We start from the raw sequence: 14,061 nt of genomic DNA on the forward strand, positions 1-14,061 counted from the left end.
AACCGTAAAAAATATGCATTTTATTAAGACACAATGCTGTCTATTTACAGAATCCTTCTTAGATCCCAGTACATACAGACATTACATAACATTTATAGACATTCAAGATGCCAGTAGGCATTAGCATATGGCTACTTTGAATGTATGATAATGTACCACACTGCCATATGTTAATTCCCAGAAGCAGCTGTTGTCGTTATTAATAATAAAAATGCTGATTCTTAATAATGGCTGGAAAATGCATAGCTAGCGTAGTATCAGTTACACAGAACCGGATTTGTCAAAGCTTTTTGTACATGTAAGGGCGAAGTGGGGGGAAATATCAAAAAGTGATGGTACACAATACAAAACATATCAGCTTTGCTAATGAATATTAATGATGTGACATAACGTTCACCGAGTTGGTTAATAGTAAGAGTAAAGCTTACTGCTAAACACTTGTGCTCTCAAAACATTGCTTATTCGAGTATCACGACAAGCTAAACACAGCAACATTGGCTCAATCAAAACAGGAGTGTTTGGGAAACCTGTTTGAAAACAGTCATTATGTTCGCTAGTGTGTAATTTTAATAAAAAATGATTATCTCACAAAAAGTGGGGTATAATGTTTGCTTCGTCCCTTGTCACACACACAAGTTGGATCAGATAATTTAAAGTATACAAATTTCGGAACATTCTAAATGACTAAATACATTTTAGCCCTCTTAATTTATGTTTGTGCCCCAACAGTTTTTGTGCAATTTTTATCAAATCAGGTCTGAATCCTTCTTGCTGCAGATAAGTTAATTTCTTCTAATTCCTGGTGGAACAACTGTGATTCCGCTTTAGACAAAGTCAGGAACTTCAAGGCCTGGGCGTGGTGGCGGACGAGATGGGGGTGGGGCTCGTCCGGGCGGAGTAGCATGAGGGGGTGGATGCAAGGTGCTGGATGATAAAGGTGATGTTGGTGGTGGGGGTGTGGGCGGTGCAGCAGGTAAAGTCACACTGATGCTCAGACAGGTTGGAGGCAGAGCCCTGGTTGGAGGTGGGGTGTAAGGGGGAGGGGTAATTGAGTCTGGAGGCGGGGTTGATGGTAAAGGAGGCAGGGTGGATATTTGGGAGTGGGGGGAGCAGTGTGGGGTGGGCGGCAATGTGCCTTGAGGTACAGGGGGCATCTGCTATGGGGGAGGCTGTAGATGGGACTTGAAGGGTTGTTGTAGAGCGGGTATCGAGGGGCCGGACAGGATTTCACACGAGTGAATTTCATACAGCGACCCTAGAGAGCAAAAAATAATGTTTACTATAGGATACAATTTTGTAAAGCATAGAAATACAAAATGTAACTATTAAAGAGGTCATATCATTAGCTGTCATGACCTAATAGTGAACAATAATTTTACAGGACTTATTAAACTCGGTTAATGTTAAAGCTGAAATGTGTAACTTTCATTGTTAAAATACTTTCTCCTATGCCAGATTAATATGCGTAAATTGATATCCTTGAAAACTGTAAACACTCTTTGGCGCTTTTAAAAACTGTTCTGTTTGTTTTGAGTGAACCATCAAATCGACCAATGGTGAGAGTTTGGGGCAGGACTATACATTTGTCAGATCAACGGAAGATGGGGGAGTGTATGAAAAAGCTGTTTGAAAATAATGTTTATTTTTGCAATTCTGTTTGGTGACAGTAATAGCACACACTTCAGCTTTAATTTAAACATATCCTTTTTTTTTTTCTTCTTCTTGTACATCCAGTGTATCTCTCTGGCATATTTTTGTATGCTTTATGCTTTATCTTCATATATCTGATTTGGTCTTTGGTGTTTAATGTAAAAAAAAATAAAATGTTATAAAAACAAAACACACATACTGATACATTTTTGCAATTAAAAGTAAGTTAATGCATTATGAACTATTACATTTGAACAATTATGAACAATGACATTTTATTAAATTAACATTAACCAAGATAAATAAAAAATTATTTAAGTGTTAGTTCATCATACGTAATGCATTTACTAATGTAAGCAAATAATTGTATAGTTACCATTTTTTATCATTTTACTCATCATTTTCCACCCTCTTTCTGATGCTTAGATAAAAAATTATAAAAAATTGTCAATTTTTGCTGTTGTGCTTTTTGACGGCAGCGCCATTATTTGCTGTCTCAGCTTTGGTTTATAATTATTATGTCGACATAGCTCCTCTATTTAATATTTTAAATAGAGGGTCTTTCACATCACAATCCAAGGGTTTCTGAACCGTATTCATACATAGTACATCAAACTATTTTATTGGAAGAGTTTCTACTTGTTTACAATCTGTTTTTTCCATTGCCGCCCCGAATTATATAAAGCTGTGAATTATAAAGATTCTATTCATGAGAAGATGGGTTCATTTCACCGTTCTCTGTTATATATTCCACAGAAGCCTTTGTAATGGTTCAGAGCAGTTTAATTTTGCTTTATATATTCCACAGAAGCTTTTGTTTGCCTGTGAAGATCCAAACCAGTCCCATTGCTTTTGTTTTAAAAGGCCATCAGAAAATCTGTCCAACTTTCTTCTTTTATTTACCACAGCATTTTAGACACCCCAAAACTCCCCTGTTTGCATTCTTCTGAGGGAAAGGGAAAAGTAGTTAAAATCTGTGCTTAATGCTTTCAGCAGACTATTGAGCATTCCTTTAGGTTGGAGCAACATTAGCAGACGGGTCCCATTTGTCTGAACCAGAGCCAGGGTCCCAAGTACCTTCTTTTCTGCCTCTGTTTCTGACTGGCCTAACTGCTAACAGCTGGCCTGCTTTCATCTTCAATCTACCTCAAAGTGTTTTTCATGTGTTCCAAACAACATTTATAAAAAGAACAGATTCAGAAAGAACCCAGATGCATGCTTTTTATGCATTATAATACCATGTGGACATGGTAACAGATGTATTTAATTCAATTTAATATTGAGATTTTCCAAGTAAAACAAAATATGATTATTCAGGATTTAAGCAAAAATATATATATCCGTAAAGCCTTATTGTTTTAATACCACATAAATATTAAGGAATATATGAGATGTATGAAAATTAATTAAGTACAATCCTTCTACTAAATGTACAGGTGTTTTGCCTTTTAACCATTAATATATTGTGTCTTGTAGCATAACTGGAATGCTGCTCTGACCAATCAGCCTCCAGGACCGGAACTAACTACTTTGTAAGTGCACATAAACTTGGAATCAACTGTTACGTTATGCATAATGTGTGTTTAATGACACTAACTATTCCTCACCTTTTCTCCAGGTTGGGGCCTCATCACGGATACACGGTCATATCCTCGCCTTATCCACACCCACAGGGCATCCAATTTACCCTGAATGATCCAAACACACAAGGGTTGTTAAAAGCTGCACCAAAAAATTTAAATAAATTGGAAACCAAGTGCCCTCCAAGGGAGATAACTTTTTGACCCATAGGAAACCATTATTAGCAAGTTACATTTGCCACCCACTGGTCTGGATAAGCCCTAGCTTCATTTCATGAAAGGTTTTTGGCTTCAATGTTTGACTAAATATATTTCTTGCAGAATTTGGTCCAACAGACTATAAACAGATGCTTCATCTAAATTGTCACCTCTTCTTATCTCACAGTCTATATATCTGACTGTTATTTCTGCATCTCAGAGTGGACGGTCACCTGAAATACTCCCGAGAAAAGAAGGTGGAAGAGCAGTTTGCTTTGTTGGGAAATGGACCAGCTCTGCGAAGCTCATCTCCCTTAGGTCAGCTCAGTTCAATGTCTGGTTTAAATGAACCCTCCCCTTCCAGTTTACAGGCACATTATGAAACAATGCATTAGCCACTTCTCTGACTGGCCGTGGTCACCAAAACACACTGACTACATCACTGTGGACACTCTCCACCAAATGACAAAACAGCAAGCAAGTATTGGGTCATCCATATCTGTTATGTAACATGTTTTGAGGAAACTGGGATATGGAGGGTAATGAAAGTTACTTTTTATAATGCCTTCAGCCTGGACAGCTTAGACCAGCATGAATTTCCAATCTGGACCAGACTGGTTAATGCTGGTTTGTATGGAATAAAATGACTGTCAAAAAAACCCTTATGCGTTTTTTAAAACGATCGTGTGTAACTGTGAAACACTGTAAGTAACTTTTAGTTTTTGTGAGTGTCAGATTCCAAAACGTATGATCAATGTAGTTTGCAGGTACAACATTTGCATTGTTTGTGAGAGTACGGATCAAATAATTACGAACTGGTTAGTCTGCAGACACAAAATATATGAGTACAGATCACCACATTTACGACTGTTTATTCTACAGACATGACATCTATTTTTACAGCTGCTCAGTCACAAGCACTAATTCTTGCTTACAAGTACGAATCAAAAAGTGCAAAACAACTGTCAAAATGATGTCATTGTCACAGCCATAACTAAAAGATTGGAAGTTAAATCGATCTGTCAAAGTGCGCATGCGCGCCCCTGGATCTCACCTAGTGGGGGATGGGCAGCCATTTGAACCTCATCGTGGCAAAATGGCAGACAAACAAGGATGCTCTCACTCACCCACTCAGGTAAGTTTTTTATTGTTATTATTATTATGCAATGTTTTATCGATCTTTAATCATGTTAATTTGTGTTAATAAAGCACACTGTCGCATTACTTGGCATATAGAGGCAGGTTAATGGAAACATTTGTCAGAGATTCTGTTAGAGTGTACAGTACGATTGGTGTAGTTGATTACAAATATAAATTATGAAGGAATTTTCATTTTTGGGGAAACTATCCCTTTTAATAGATGTTGTAAGGAGTGGAGATGGAGTGACAACACTAATGGTCAAAGACAAACACTTTCAGCAAAACATTGAAAATAAATAGTTTAAAACTAAAACATTGTAAAAGTAAACTTACCAAGTACATAGTTTACCAAGCAAAAGTCATAACCCCTGACATAAAATGTTGAAACAAAAATAATGTTCCACCATAAGTGTTGCTGCTGTGCAGTGATTTGGTGAGCAGGTGTTTGGCATGAAATCAGCTACAATAAAGTGTATAACAGTATAATGTATACTACTACACTACTATATCAAAATATGAGAGCTGTGAAGCTATGTAAAAAAAGTGCTTGACAATATAATCTTAATCGTGACCAGAATCAGTATAATACCAGCCCTTCTTGAACATGCTACAATTTTCCTTGATGTGAAGAAGTGTAATTATACATTGATTAATTTGTAATCAACTACACCAATCGTACTGTACTCTCTAACAGAATCTGTGACAAAAGTTTCCATTAACCTGCCTCTATATGCCAAGTAATGCGACAGTGCACTTTATTAACACAAATTAACATGATTAAAGATCGATAAAACATTGCATAATAATAATAATAATAATAAAAAACTTACCTGAGTGGGTGCGTGAGAGCATCCTTGTTTGTCTGCCATTTTGCCGCGATGAGGTTCAAATGGCTGCCCATCCCCCACTAGGTGAGATCCAGGGGCATGCGCACTTTGACAGATCGATTTAACTTCCAATCTTTAGTTATGGCTGTGACAGCAATGACATTATTTTGACAGCTGTTTTGCACTTTTTGATTCGTACTTGTAAGCAAGAATTAGTGCTTGTGACTGAGCAGCTGTAAAAATAGATGTCATGTCTGTAGAATAAACAGTCGTAAATGTGGTGATCTGTACTCATATATTTTGTGTCTGCAGACTAACCAGTTCGTAATTATTTGATCCGTACTCTCACAAACGATGCAAATGTTGTACCTGCAAACTACATTGATCATACGTTTTGGAATCTGACACTCACAACAACTAAAAGTTACTTACAGTGTTTCACAGTTACACACGATCGTTTTAAAAAAACACACAAGTGTTTTTTGACAGTCATTTTATTCCATAGTTTGGTGCTGGTGTTGTTGGTCGACCAGCCCTGCCATGCAGTTCAGCAGCAAAACTTGAGCTGGTTGGCCATGTAAGTTTTGCTGGTTAAGCAAGTTAAGAAGCCTGAGATCTACCTTGATTGGTGAGTACCACTTCTGAGGCGAGATGGGCTTCCTCATGCCGTTGTTTAGGGTCCATGTGGGCGGAAACTCAATCTCTTGCTCTGGCATCTTCACCCGAGCATTCTTCGCCTTCTCTAGTTTGGCTCCTTCCTCAGTGGACCCCTTATCTCCCCAGCGCACCTGGAGTAATGGCAAACACAGACATATGATTGAAGTGGACTGGAGTGAATGGAAGCTATTCTTCTCTTTCCCGAACACCTTCAATCACCTCCATCCTTTTAATGCCGCCAACTCCTCTCCCACCGTAATACGAGGCATCCACTGTCGGCCACTTCTTCTTTGGGTAGCCGTCTTCTTCATCCTTTAAAGCAAGAGAGAAAAAGATAAATTAATATCAACATGAAATTATATTCACATTTTACTTCTATAATGGGACGCATTTCTGACTGAAACAGGATATTCATTAAGGAAACAAAAAGGGCAGGGCAAGACTTTTATCCATCAAAAATTTATTGGATTGTGAAAAGTGGTCTCTATATGACAGGTGTTTGTAGGAAAAGGCTTGAAAAATAAGATGACTTGGTGACATAAACTGAAAAGGAACAGAGAAGGATATAGCTGCAGGAGCTCCAAACCACCAGCAAAGATATACAGAGCACCTAACATAACCATTTCCCTAATTCTGTTGAGAAGTGTCGCCCTCTTTTTAAGTTGGCCCAAACTCCTTCTGGAGTTACCCCACCCTCTTTTGGAGTTTCTGCCCCCTTTTGGAGATCTCTGGGCTGCAGCAATAGAGCGCAACACTCTTGTTCCGGAACTAAAAATCGCATTCATTTTTTCCATAGACTAACTGATTTTCAACAATAACATATAAACCTTTAAAGACAGACCTACCGTGGTTGTTCATCGATGGTATATGCTTCCATTGAAGCCATTCATCTGCGTTATTTCAACTTCATGTTTGAAAGCGGAATTCATGGTAAACAACTACATTATCCAAGCTTCACCAATCAGAGAACTGTGGCCAACATAGCCCGGGAAACGTGCATCGGAGCAACCTCCCACTCCCATGACACAATGTGAAAGACATAATCGAGATTGTGTCTCTATTTAAACATTTGTACATATTGAAATATTTAGTAGTAAACTTAAATTATATTGTTTCTATACTTATAATTAATAACCTAAAATCAGTATTTTAATATATTCCCATCATTTTATATTCAATGACATAATTTGCAATGCTTCAAGGGATTGTAGTTTGTGGCCTCATGAAAGGCGGTAAAATACACAGTCTTGTACCTTTGTATTTTGTCAGATTTTCAAATACTATTTTACCTCAAAACAAAGTTTGTAATGTTCAGATTTTAGTTTGGATCATGCTTTTAAGAACACTGTAAAAAATGTTAACGGTAAAAGCCTGTAAAAATGGCTTACAGTAAAAAAAACTTTAATTGGTTAAACTTAAATATATGTTTTTTTTTTTTTAGCTATTTAAAAAGACAATACATGTAGTTTATTGTAAACCGTTGTCAAAATTGAATTTTTTAGAAGTAAAAAGTATGATTTTCCCATATAATTAATAAGAGAGTACATGTACTTTTATGGTAAATTATTGCTAAAATTACAGTAAAAAACAATAATTGTGCTTTCCCAGGATTCTCTGCATGAGCCATTACATTTCATAATATTTTATGGGAATAGTTATGTTTGTTCTTATTTTTAATATCAGTTATGCACTTTGGGGTGGTCTGTGCTATATTTGATGTAGTTTAGTTAATGTTTATTTCATTATTTTAATTCCACAAGTGTTACCTTGATGGTGTTTATTGTTTGTGTGAGTGTCTCTACATGTTCATTGGTCCTTGCTCCTGGAAGGGCCTCTATTAACTGACTTAATTTCATCATGTGCCTTGCTGTAAATACTACGTTGATTAGCAATACATTATAAAGTGAAAAGAAGATTTTTACGTTTTCAGAATGTTAATGTATCAAGTTTATTATTTAATTATATGAATAACGATACTGCACCATAAAATATACAGGCATCAAAATTACATCCCTTAATTAAAAAAATAATAATTTTATGATTAATTTCTGGCAACCACAGCAGCCAGTGCTTTACCATAAATTTAACAGGATTTGTTTTTACAGTGAAGGATTTTAGGAAAAGTCTATAGGAAAAATGTATGGGAAAAATACTTCCGGACCCCAAACGGTCAAATAAGCGGACAGGTACTGTTGCACTCTATACATACTTCGGCACGTTCGGGAACCATTAACAGAACAGAAAGTTATGAAAATAATACGGTTCCAGAAAATTCTGGCTCACAGTTCCCAACTCTATTGTATGTGTCTATTCTCAACATTGATGACCGCCAACTCGCCCAAAATACAGAGTCTGGAGCAAAGTAAAATCTGAGTGCCCAATACATCACACACAAACTCTGAACCTTCAACCAAAACTCCTGGATCTTAACACAACCCTAAAAGACATGTGTTACGTCTCCATCCTCTGACTGGCATCACCAGCAGGTGGGTGTGTCTTTAAGACCAAGCCTATACAATCGAGAGGGGGTCCAAAAGAATCAATGTAAAATCTTGAATTGCATAAGTCTCACCCTTGCGTCTCTAGATGCACACTTGACGTTTTTTGAATCCTAACACTCTCCCTCCTCCAATACCAAGTTTAAATCTTTCTTCCATAATCTCTTGAGAGAAGTTTTAGCTCCGTCCCCCAGACTCAGAATTAGCTGGAAGTAATACACTGATGCCTCATGACCTTTTCCAAAAGCAGTAATCACCACTACCAGCGTATCTGCCGCTTTATGTGGGTTTAACATTTCCTGTTTTTAATTGAATTATGCTTCATGAAAAATCAGTAGTCTAAATATTTATGCACATGCTCTGAAATCATTTTTGGGTTCAAAGCAATCTAATGATGATCCTTTCTAGCACAGGCAGGAAATAATGTCATTTTACACCTCCCAGTCATGGATTACATAGATCTGGTTTATATAGCTCATAAGAAATAAGACAAAATTGGGTTTCCATATGTTCCCCACAGTCTGACTGTAACATTTGAGATCAGACGCTAAAAGATACCATAGACTAGATTTAGATATTTAGGCAGATTTTTTTTGTGTTATTACCTTCTGCAGATACACTTGACAATATGATTATAATCAATGATTATCCTTGCGTGTATGACACAATTTTTCCTTCAAACCAGAATGGTTGGTTTGTGTCAGTTTCGAAGAACCATGCAAGACTTCCATATTTTAATTGTTTGTGCTCAAGTTCTTCATTGAGAATAGACCAGTCCTGAGGTAAAAGCTGATATAAATGTTGGAATAATGAGTCCTGGGGCCAATATTCATGGATCAGTTTGCACTTCCACTGCAGACTATTACCTCAGAGCCTGCAAGACCTGCCTGAAACTTCTGGAATTTCCTGTTTTGAAGGATCAGGCAATCAGAGATTTGGATTTAGGAAGAGTAAAAACATGTCCTGGTTGAAATACTGTGGAGGATTAAATAGTTTTCCAAATTCATAAATTAGAAGAAAAAGCACAACTCTTCCTTGATAGTGAATCTGTTCTATTTATTTTGTCATCAGATATTTAGATTTATCTTAGTCAAAAAAAAAGGAGAAAATCGTTCAAATTCGTCAACATTACTGGACAGATTTAAAAATTGACGACCTTATACCACATAATCGCATTCTGACACTCTGTCTTTTTTCATTATCAGTTTGGCATCAGTGGCCACATCTGTAAAACCTTTGCTGAGCAGATGTTTGGAACAAATTTCAGTTGGCATCTTCTTTAAGGAATCATGAGCAAAACCCTCTTGTTTGAGAAAAAAGGTTTCATGACAGGAACAATCAAACTGTGGCTCCAAACGAGACAGTATAGCAATGAAAGTCTACATTAAATTGAGTTCATTATTCACTAGATTCCATATTTGGATGCCACTTAGGGCCATTTACTATCCAATTTTACATAATAAAAAAAAGAATATATAAAAGGAACATGGACATGGACATTTTGCTAGATGACTCCCTTTGTGTTCCACAAAGAAAGAAAATCAATTGGATTTTGAATGACATGAGGGTGAGAAATGTATTAAAGTATTGTAATTTTCTATGAAATGTTACTTTGATGTTACTAGATAGGCTAACATTATGAAGCCTTTATGTACTTTAAACCCTGTCATTTTGGTTTCTGAGAAGAACAACGAACAAAATGGTCTTCTATTTAAAGTTTTCAGACTGGACTCCAAGTTCGGACAATGCTATGTGATCTTGGCACGGTTCAGGACTCGGGAAGCATGGAAGAAAGACTAAACAAAGCATGTCTTACCGAACTGTCTTCCATCACTGGTGGTGGTGGCGGCTCATGGACTATCTGTTGTGATGAGAGTGAGAAGAAATTATTTTATACAGTCCTTTCAGGTAAAAACAGTTGCTGGTCTTCAGTTGGTCTAGCTGCTGGTCTCCCAGCTTGACCAACTGACCAGTACCCAAAACCCCATCTAAAACAGTAAAAACAGACCAGCTTGGCAAGCTGGGAGACCAGCTCAACACTTTAGGCTGACTTAAACTTATTTAAGCTTGGTTTTCATTGGTCTCTAGTTTGGGTGACTTCCAAAAGGAAAAGGACGTGTGAGAGGCTGCAGTTCGAGACTTACAACAGTGCAACAGAGCGGCCAAAACCACCAGAGTATCGCCACAGCGATCAGCAACAGCAGGATCAGCAGCGCGATGGCCAAGAATGTTCCGTCAGTCTGAAAGACAGATCAGAGACTCAGATGCAGGGGAGGTTTATGCTCCAAAGAACATAAACACTGAATAATCATCCTGATGCTACTTGAACCCTTCTGGATGGGGTTCCACTGAAGCATTTAGCAGTGTACTGTGGTTTAGGGAAAGATTCTTGGTAAGAATGGCTCCAATGAGCTTCCTAATCACTTAATCTCAAAAAAATGTTGATTGACTATGCCAGGAACTCATTCAAAAAGGGTTCTTGGTCTTAGTGTATCTTTTTAATCTCATAAATGTGCAAGTCACATTTCACCCAAAATCAAAAGAACTAAATAAATTAAATTTTGCATAACAAATATGAAGCCTAGTTTGAGTAACACGTCTCAACAGCACCACAGAGCCACCACAGAACATTGAAAAAATTAAGACTCCACCTGTAGATAATATATTACTTTTATATATTGTTTATATATACATATATAAATATACATATATTTGCTATTTTATTTTTTGCCAACGGCTAATTGCACTAAGTGGAAATAGTGTGAGATGCTATTTGCACATCTAATTAAATACTAACAATCATTATTGGGGCATCACTGCAGTATGTTTATTGTGTTTATAAAGAGTCCCACAGACACCATACACCAACCCCTATACCTAACCCTCACATTCCCTTACAATTATGAACCATTGTTTTACTACTATAACCATAGTATCACTCTGGTATTTTGAAGTAAAATCATAGTTACCAAAAAATTATACATGGTTAGTATATTAACACTATATAGCTGTGGTAACACCATGGTAATTAAAACTATGGCTTCTGTTAAAAAAAACATGGTTACTACAATATTAATACAGTAAAACATTGTTAATATTATCTAGATCAACCATTCCCTCAACTCCCTGACATTCACCGTGACCAAACCCCTGCGAGAAAATCAACCTTTATATTTATTTGTATAAGTACTATTAAAGGAAATATTAAGAGTGGAGACAGGAAACAGGATGGGAAATAGTGGGACAAAAGGCAGATTAGAACCCAGGTCATCTGCATGAAAAAATGTTACACCCCACACCACTGCAGCAACACTAGTGGGTGCAGTTGGTCTTCGATTTCTGTTAGATCCATCCATCCTTGCAGGGTCGTGGGTAGTGCTGGAGCCTATCCCAGCGGTCTTGGGCCGAAGGGCTGTCTCCCTAGACTGGTTGCCAGTCTATCACAGGGCAAACACACATACACACTCTCACACACCTATGGGCAATTTAGGGTTTCCAATTCACTTGATGAGTGAACTCACCTGTTTTTGGACTGTGGAAGAAACTGGCGACCCCGGAGGAAACCAACATGAACACAGGGAGAACATGCAAACTCCACACAGAAAGGCCCTGGGTGATCCGGGACTCGAATTGGGGACCTTCTTGCTGTGAGGCGACAATGCTACCCACTAAGCACCGTGCCAGACTATTAAAGTGCAAACAGCCGTTCTGTGTTGCAGGTTCTTTTTACACTTAGTACAAACAGTATCACTCTGGTATTTTTTTTACATAAATTGTGGTGTGGGGGGGGCTTAATTATCAGGTAAATAATATCACAATACAGACATTCTTAGTGGTTATAATTTATTTCACTTCATACATAAATTCTTAATTGTCCTATTTTAAAAAAAGAATTATGTAAAAATTATTTCTTATATTTTTCTTTTAATATTGAAGTGAAATGTGACCTAGAATGTTTTCGTGAGATTCAAGCATATGGGAATAATGACACACTTTTCTTGCTACTCTCAAATCTCAACAACCATCTTCAATCAATTAGCATACTTTTTGCATCTGTAATGGGCTGCCTCACAGCAAAAATGGCTGCGATCTACAAGTTTGCTCTTGGAATGGCACCCCACCAGAGGAACGTTAGTTTTCAGAGAGGGCAAGTAGGACAGAATATACTGACTGTGTTCAGAGGGCAGACTGAAGATGGTGCTGAACTAGAGGTACTGCCCAGTGTTGTGGTAATGGGAGTGGACCTGCCCAGTGTAACAGTGGTAGTGGGCTTGGCACTGCTGCCCTTCAGGGTTACTTTACTCACACAGCTGACAGTCGTGATGGTCACAGAACTGGAGATAAAACTCAGGCCGTTGTTCATACTGACATGGAGAGAGGCAGACCTATGGGTGATAGAGACAAAGAGACCAATGGATTTGTATTTTTTTTTTAATTCTCAAAAAGACTAACTAGGATAATTCACCCCAAAATATTTAGTTTTTCTTCAATTAATTACTCTCATGTTGCTCCAAACCTGTATGACAAAATGTTTCTTCCATGTTTAAGAATGTACTGGACACTCATTTTTATATAATGATAGCAAATGGGGCTGAGCTCCAAAATGCTGAAAAAGAACCATAAAAACAATATAAAAGTAATCCATAGGACTCAAGTCTTCTGAAGCCAGCTGATAGCTTTGTGTGACAAACAGATCAACATTTTAGTCATTATTTACTGATAATCTTCCCCTCAGTTGAAGCTCTAAAATTGACAACAAAAGACTTAAAAAATGACATGTTTTTGACATTAACATCAATGACACCATATTTGATATAAGAGCTCTGGCATGAGGGAAAGATTTTCAGTAAATAAGGACTTGAATTTTGGTCTGTTCATCACACAAAGCTAGCGTATAGCTTTAGAAGACTTGGAATACAGAGCATGAGTCATATGGTACTTTTTGTCACTGTTCTTGTTAATTTTAATTTGTGAAAAAGAGGGGCCAGTACATTCTTCAAAATGTATCCTTTAGTGTTCCACAGAAAAGTCAAATAGGTTTGGAGTGATGTGAAGGTGAATAAATTATAAAAAAATAAAATAAAATGTAACTATTCATTTAAAGGTGCCATATATGGGCATATTTCTGTCCTGAATGTTAATTTGATTCTTGGCTTGTGTGTTTCTCTTTCCATTCAGGCTTTATTTGCTTCTTTTGGAGACAAATCTTCCACCAACACTTACGTTCCCTCCTCCTGCAGTACAGGCGCTGGGCAGAGCAGGTAGGTGTCCTCAACGACCAGCGGCCTCTTCACTGAGAATGTCAAAACACAGAAAAGAAGCAACTTTTGATGTGATGTCGATGGATACCTCATTCAGACTTGATATCAGTGATTTAGTATAATTTATTATGCATTTGTGGATAATTTCACAGCAGCTCAACCTATAATCTGACAATATGAACCACCTATAGAAACATTTACCAAAGTAACTATAGTTTCCACTGTACTACCATTATTTCATTGGCTTGAA

General features: G+C 37.3%; 1 pseudogene; it reads right to left on the reverse strand.

Moving 5' to 3' along the window:
• Positions 1-14,061, reverse strand: part of LOC127636615 (anthrax toxin receptor 1-like) — a 30,449-nt pseudogene continuing 16,388 nt past the window's right edge.

Source organism: Xyrauchen texanus, chromosome 44 (genome assembly GCF_025860055.1).
Source record: "Xyrauchen texanus isolate HMW12.3.18 chromosome 44, RBS_HiC_50CHRs, whole genome shotgun sequence".
Taxonomy (NCBI): Eukaryota; Metazoa; Chordata; class Actinopteri; order Cypriniformes; family Catostomidae; genus Xyrauchen; species Xyrauchen texanus.